General features: G+C 41.8%; 1 pseudogene; it reads left to right on the plus strand.

The window, feature by feature from the left end:
* Positions 1–4,652: 4,652 nt before the first annotated feature.
* LOC149097023 (uncharacterized) lies at positions 4,653–6,176 on the plus strand (annotated as a pseudogene).
* The last annotated feature ends 1,209 nt before the right edge of the window (positions 6,177–7,385 follow it).

The following is a 7,385-nucleotide window of genomic DNA, read 5'->3' on the forward strand; positions in this document are numbered from 1 at the left end:
GAGAGAAAGAGGGGGCCGGGGAGGTGGGGAAAGGGAAGGGGGAGGGCGGATGGCTTATGAAGCATGACGATGCTAAGAAATTGTTTCGTCTCTGATCAATGTCATCATTCAGTGCGTTCTTACTTGATGTTATGGAAGAACTCTTCACTGGACAATCTATGAAAATAATAAGATTCGAATGCCTGAGCGTTATACAAGGAATAAATCTGGCAGGATTTATTATTCCATGTATAAACCGCCATTACAAGTATGATAAATGTTAGATTCCAGTTATGACCAGCATGATCAAAACAGGAAGACAATTCCTGACATTCTTGATATTGGTTTTTATTTGGTGTAACTGGTTATGTTCATATGTTGGTTGTTTGTATAGGTTCTAATTCAATAAATCAATGACAGTACTGGGTTGTCGGTACTGGGTTGCAGTGAAAAAAATTGATCTTTAACTGCAGCATCATCAATGTAGAAGAAATAGATCGCTAAACATTAAAGGCCGGCGGCTTGTTTGTCTTAAAAGCAGCTAAAAGCCACCGGCACTTGAACCCCTTTGAGCATTTTCACCCATCGAATTTAACCAGTGGGGTGTAACAGGTGTATATGAATAACGCATGTTTGATCCTACTAATGAAGGTAAAAAATCATGGATGACCATCGTAATTATACTTCAAGCCCCTTTTTTGCTCTAAAATATTTAACCCACATCTTTCAACTCAGTGGGTTATTCATACGTGATTTAGCAGACAAAGCCTTGTTTACCACGAATAAAATAACTCTCAGTAGGTCTTAGTATGAAGCTAAGGATTAGCGAGAGCTATCTGTTTAAGATTCGCCTCAGACTTACAGCAAGAAGAGTAGACCAAAAAGGTCTTTTAAGCGATTACTTCATATCTGTATCACAAGTGTCATGTGAAAATAGAAATCCAAAGTTTACATGAAACGATCTCAACTATGAGAGCAATTAGTTTCCTAAAAAAAAAGAGCTAATTACAATTAACCTCATTTCATGTCTTGAGTCAGTGTTTTTTTGTCATGGTTACCTCGCAGGTGTTGGTATGCCATAAAAAGTGAAAGGCCCAAACATTTCCACTGTGGCAACTAGGCAGGAGTGACGATCATCATTCTACTTCCATAAAAGGGTAGTAAACTTCTACGACCTTCTATTCTATTTCATCCTCTATTTTCGCCTATAACAATAGCAACGATGAGGCACATATTTAGATTCCACGGTCTCGTGGCTCCGAGTTAAATCACAGATTTGTTGGAAGTGACCAAGAGGCAAAATCCATATTTCAGACTAGAACAGATCGAACGCCCCGGCCATACAGAGAGAAAGAGGGGGCCAGGGGGGGGGGGGTGGGGAGGGGGAAGGGGAGGGCGGATGGCTTATGAAGCATGACGGTGCTAAGAAATTGTTTCGTCTCTGATCAATGTCATCATTCAGTGCGTTCTTACTTGATGTTATGGAAGAACTCTTCACTGGACAATGTATGAAACTAATAAGATTTTAATGCCCGAGCGTTATACAAGGAATAAATCTGGCAGGATTTATTATTCCATGCATAAGCCGCCATTACAAGTATGATAGATGTTAGATTCCTGTTATGACCAGCATGACCAAAACAGGAAGACAATTCCTGACATTCTTGATATTGGTTTTTATTTGGTGTAACTGGTTATGTTCAAATGTTGGTTGTTTGTATAGGTTCTAATTCAATAAATCAATGACAGTGCTGGGTGGTCGTTACTGGGTTGCAGTGAAAAAAATTGATCTTTAACTGCAGCATCATCAATGTAGAAGAAATAGATCGCTAAACATTAAAGGCCGGCGGCTTGTTTGTCTTAAAAGCAGCTAAAAGCCACCGGCACTTGAACCCCTTTGAGCATTTTCACCCATCGAATTTAACCAGTGGGGTGTAACAGGTGTATATGAATAACGCATGTTTGATCCTACTAATGAAGGTTAAAAATCATGGATGACCATCGTAATTATACTTCAAGCCCCTTTTTTGCTCTAAAATATTTAACCCACATCTTTCAACTCAGTGGGTTATTCATACGTGATTTAGCAGACAAAGCCTTGTTTACCACGAATAAAATAACTCTCAGTAGGTCTTAGTATGAAGCTAAGGATTAGCGAGAGCTATCTGTTTAAGATTCGCCTCAGACTTACAGCAAGAAGAGTAGACCAAAAAGGTCTTTTAAGCGATTACTTCATATCTGTATCACAAGTGTCATGTGAAAATAGAAATCCAAAGTTTACATGAAACGATCTCAACTATGAGAGCAATTAGTTTCCTAAAAAAAAGAGCTAATTACAATTAACCTCATTTCATGTCTTGAGTCAGTGTTTTTTTGTCATGGTTACCTCGCAGGTGTTGGTATGCCATAAAAAGTGAAAGGCCCAAACATTTCCACTGTGGCAACTAGGCAGAAGTGACGATCATCATTCTACTTCCATAAAAGGGTTGTAAACTTCTACGACCTTCTATTCTATTTCATCCTCTATTTTCGCCTATAACAATAGCAACGATGAGGCACATATTTAGATTCCACGGTCTCGTGGCTCCGAGTTAAATCACAGATTTGTTGGAAGTGACCAAGAGGCAAAATCCATATTTCAGACTAGAACAGATCGAACGCCCCGGCCATACAGAGAGAAAGAGGGGGCCAGGGGGGGGGGGGTGGGGAGGGGGAAGGGGAGGGCGGATGGCTTATGAAGCATGACGGTGCTAAGAAATTGTTTCGTCTCTGATCAATGTCATCATTCAGTGCGTTCTTACTTGATGTTATGGAAGAACTCTTCACTGGACAATCTATGAAACTAATAAGATTTTAATGCCCGAGCGTTATACAAGGAATAAATCTGGCAGGATTTATTATTCCATGCATAAGCCGCCATTACAAGTATGATAGATGTTAGATTCCTGTTATGACCAGCATGACCAAAACAGGAAGACAATTCCTGACATTCTTGATATTGGTTTTTATTTGGTGTAACTGGTTATGTTCAAATGTTGGTTGTTTGTATAGGTTCTAATTCAATAAATCAATGACAGTGCTGGGTGGTCGTTACTGGGTTGCAGTGAAAAAAATTGATCTTTAACTGCAGCATCATCAATGTAGAAGAAATAGATCGCTAAACATTAAAGGCCGGCGGCTTGTTTGTCTTAAAAGCAGCTAAAAGCCACCGGCACTTGAACCCCTTTGAGCATTTTCACCCATCGAATTTAACCAGTGGGGTGTAACAGGTGTATATGAATAACGCATGTTTGATCCTACTAATGAAGGTAAAAAATCATGGATGGCCATCGTAATTATACTTCAAACCTCTTTTTTGCTCTAAAATATTTAACCCACATCTTTCAACTCAGTGGGTTATTCATACGTGATTTAGCAGACAAAGCCTTGTTTACCACGAATAAAATAACTCTCAGTAGGTCTTAGTATGAAGCTAAGGATTAGCGAGAGCTATCTGTTTAAGATTCGCCTCAGACTTACAGCAAGAAGAGTAGACCAAAAAGGTCTTTTAAGCGATTACTTCATATCTGTATCACAAGTGTCATGTGAAAATAGAAATCCAAAGTTTACATGAAACGATCTCAACTATGAGAGCAATTAGTTTCCTAAAAAAAAAGAGCTAATTACAATTAACCTCATTTCATGTCTTGAGTCAGTGTTTTTTTTGTCATGGTTACCTCGCAGGTGTTGGTATGCCATAAAAAGTGAAAGGCCCAAACATTTCCACTGTGGCAACTAGGCAGAAGTGACGATCATCATTCTACTTCCATAAAAGGGTAGTAGACTTCTACGACCTTCTATTCTATTTCATCCTCTATTTTCGCCTATAACAATGGCAACGATGAGGCACATATTTAGATTCCACGGTCTCGTGGCTCCGAGTTAAATCACAGATTTGTTGGAAGTGACTAAGAGGCAAAATCCATATTTCAGACTAGAACAGATCGAACGCCCCGGCCATACAGAGAGAGAAAGAGGGGGCCGGGGAGGTGGGGAAAGGGAAGGGGGAGGGCGGATGGCTTATGAAGCATGACGATGCTAAGAAATTGTTTCGTCTCTGATCAATGTCATCATTCAGTGCGTTCTTACTTGATGTTATGGAAGAACTCTTCACTGGACAATCTATGAAAATAATAAGATTCGAATGCCTGAGCGTTAAACAAGGAATAAATCTGGCAGGATTTATTATTCCATACATAAGCCGCCATTACAAGTATGATAAATGTTAGATTCCTGTTATGACCAGCATGATCAAAACAGGAAGACAATTCCTGACATTCTTGATATTGGTTTTTATTTGGTGTAACTGGTTATGTTCAAATGTTGGTTGTTTGTATAGGTTCTAATTCAATAAATCAATGACAGTACTGGGTTGTCGGTACTGGGTTGCAGTGAGAAAAATTGATCTTTAACTGCAGCATCATCAATGTAGAAGAAATAGATCGCTAAACATTGAAGGCCGGCGGTTTGTTTGTCTTAAAAGCGGCTAAAAGCCACCGGCACTTGAACCCCTTTGATCATTTTAACCCATTAAATTTAACCAGTGGGGTGTAACAAGTGTATATGAATAAGGTGTATATGACTGAACTACGCAGTCGAGCTTTAGACGAACCTAACACGAATTCCATTTTATCTCTCAGTGAATTTCGTACATTCGGTAGAAAATGGCAAAAGAAATAAGCACTTTGGCCGGTGCTTTCGCAACTGTTGGTACAGCAACATTAGCTGGTGTTAACTTCGGGCAAGTGAAAAAACTCAATGGTGCCGTAGAATCATGTGCAAAGTACACCGGTAAATCATTTATGGAAACGTCTGTACGCCATATTGGTGAAACAGCAGGAAAGGGAGTTGCCACAGCAGCCACCGCAGTTGCAGCAGGCGTCACTTTTGGCCAAGTCGATGCGCTTAATGAAGCCGTGGTAACATGCGCTTAAGGCACTGTGGAAAGTTCAAAAGCAGCGGCCAAAGCGACGGCGAGTACCCTTAACGATGCTGTCGACGGGGTTCCTGGTGTAGGTCACGCTAAAGGAGCCATCCATTACCTTGTTGGAGATGAAATCGGCGGCGACAAAGCCATGAAATCCGCTTCCAGGACTGTCGGAGTGATTGCTGGTGGTGCTGGTGGTTTTGTCGTAGGTGGCCCCGTGGGTGCTGTAGCTGGAGGAATCGCAGGAGGTGCAGCAGCGGACGCTATTATATCTGGTGCTGATTCTGCCGTTCACAAAGAGTGGCGTCCGCATGGCCAAATAGCTGCATGGGACGCCCTTGCAAACGCAAAGACCGACGATGAGATCATCGATGGAGTTATTGGTGTTCTTGTAACTCCTGCTTTTGATGCACTCGGTGGAATTAAGGCTGGAAAACGTTTTGCGCCAAAAGCTGGTAAGCCGCGACCAGCTTCAGTTGCCAAGCCTAATCTTCTTAGACCGCCAAAAGCAAATCAAGCGCTCAAAGCTGGCAGAGGATCAGGAGGACCGGGAGGGCCAGGAGGGCCAGGAGGAGCGGGGGGCTCAGGAATGGGTGAACGACCAGGATTATCCATGACCCACGCAGAAGGTTTTCACCAACACTTTGGAATGAGTGATGAGCAATTTGCAACTTTTCAAGATCAAGGAAATGGGACGTTCATTGCCACCCAGGGCTTTGATTTTGTCCATGCAGTGTTGACAACCAACGATCACCCAACAACTATAGCGATCAACACAGCAACTCAACAACCTGTGCAAGCAAGTGGCGCAGGCGCATTGTGGCAAACGTGTACAGGAAGCCCTATCGGCTCAAATCCCTGTGCTGTTAGCAACTGTACCAATATTAACCGTGACTGTTCAGTGCATCCTCAACATGCAGGTGCTACAGCCCATGTTTACCTAACAAGCCAAACACCAAACCATCAAATAGAATACATGGTGCTTATGCCAACGTGTTGTGGTAATAATAATCATTTGCAATGTCACAACAATAATACGAACTTCCCCTTGGGTGGTCAAGAAGCCAATGTTTTGCAAGCAAGGCCTGGTACTCCAGTGATGTTCATTCGAATTGACAGAAACACAGCTGGGCGTAAAGGTGGCAAGGGGAGAGGAAAAGGAGAAGGGGGATCATTTGGACCACCCTTTGGCCACGATGGAGGCGACGGCAATAGCGGTGCTGCTCATTAAAGACAACAATCAGCAACCGAATCTATCTCCTGTGATATCTTTAACTGGAACATGTCATGTTACATGAAAATTTACATTGCTACATTGTGTGTTAACGTGAACTTTTTGAGGATATCTCGTGATTTGGTTGCAAATTAGTTTTATCCTAACGAAGAGCCATGAGAACAGGCTGTTACCCTGCTGAGTGTGAGTGCAGCAGTTTCACTTAACCAGATAACTTTTTTGAATTATATTTCCCGAAGGGCGGGGAGGGGATAAGTCCGAAATAAAGAACGGGGATTCCGAGAAATTTTCGCAGAATATATCTTGCGACCAAGGTTGACTGACATTTGTGAAAGCAACCACGTATATATATAAGGTCACTTTATTGCGTTTTTTTTTTTAAGCGTTCACACTACGCCGGAGAATTTTGAAAACGCAGCTTTACTTCTACGGTTAGGCCTACCGCCCACACTAATCTGTCACGAAAACGGAGCTTTTCGAAAACGCTCACGCTGGCTTTGCGTTTTCGTGTGGACTGAAAACATTTTGAAAACCGAAGCTTTCATTTCGAAAACGATGGCGTCACGATTACTATGTGATTTCCCTAACCGAGTTTTCCTCAAACACAAATCCAAAATGACCTGTGATCGTTGCGTTTTTAACCTCCTCCGGCGTAGTGTGAACGGAAAACATTTCGATGAGTTTTGAGAGTGAAACTACGGTGCACATAGATATGGAAAAGAAATGGGGGAGACGATTGCGAAAATTCAGTGTAAAAAGCATATTAGAGGTGAGGTGAACCAGCGACTGAGCTCTTTTTCCCAGTAGTGCTGAGAAAGAAGATCATCGCAGTTACGTAACGCCCGAAAAAAATTCATTTTTTCTCAACAGTTCAAAGTTGAAATATCAAATTTCTTCGCAGTTCTAAAAGTATATTACGGTCTCACAACTTGACTAGCTCCCAGTTGGCCTGATAGCTCAGTTAATAGAGCACTACGCCGGTATCGCCGAGGTCATGTGTTCGAGTCCCGTTAAAGCCTGAATTTTGTTCACGCGTTATTTTCACAACTAGCCTGAGTGCGTAACTGCGATGATCAGTAATGTCTTGAGGGTATAATCTGCTTATGCCGTTTTGTTCAAGGCATTATATAGAATACTGAAGAGTCATCACACTTAATATGCACTGATCAACATTGCGGGTCCAAACAGATCAATTATCTCCATTTA

The sequence above is a fragment of the Orbicella faveolata genome, unplaced genomic scaffold (genome assembly GCF_042242905.1).
Source record: "Orbicella faveolata isolate gen_17 unplaced genomic scaffold, um_ofav_v1 contig_47, whole genome shotgun sequence".
Lineage (NCBI taxonomy): Eukaryota > Metazoa > Cnidaria > Anthozoa > Scleractinia > Merulinidae > Orbicella > Orbicella faveolata.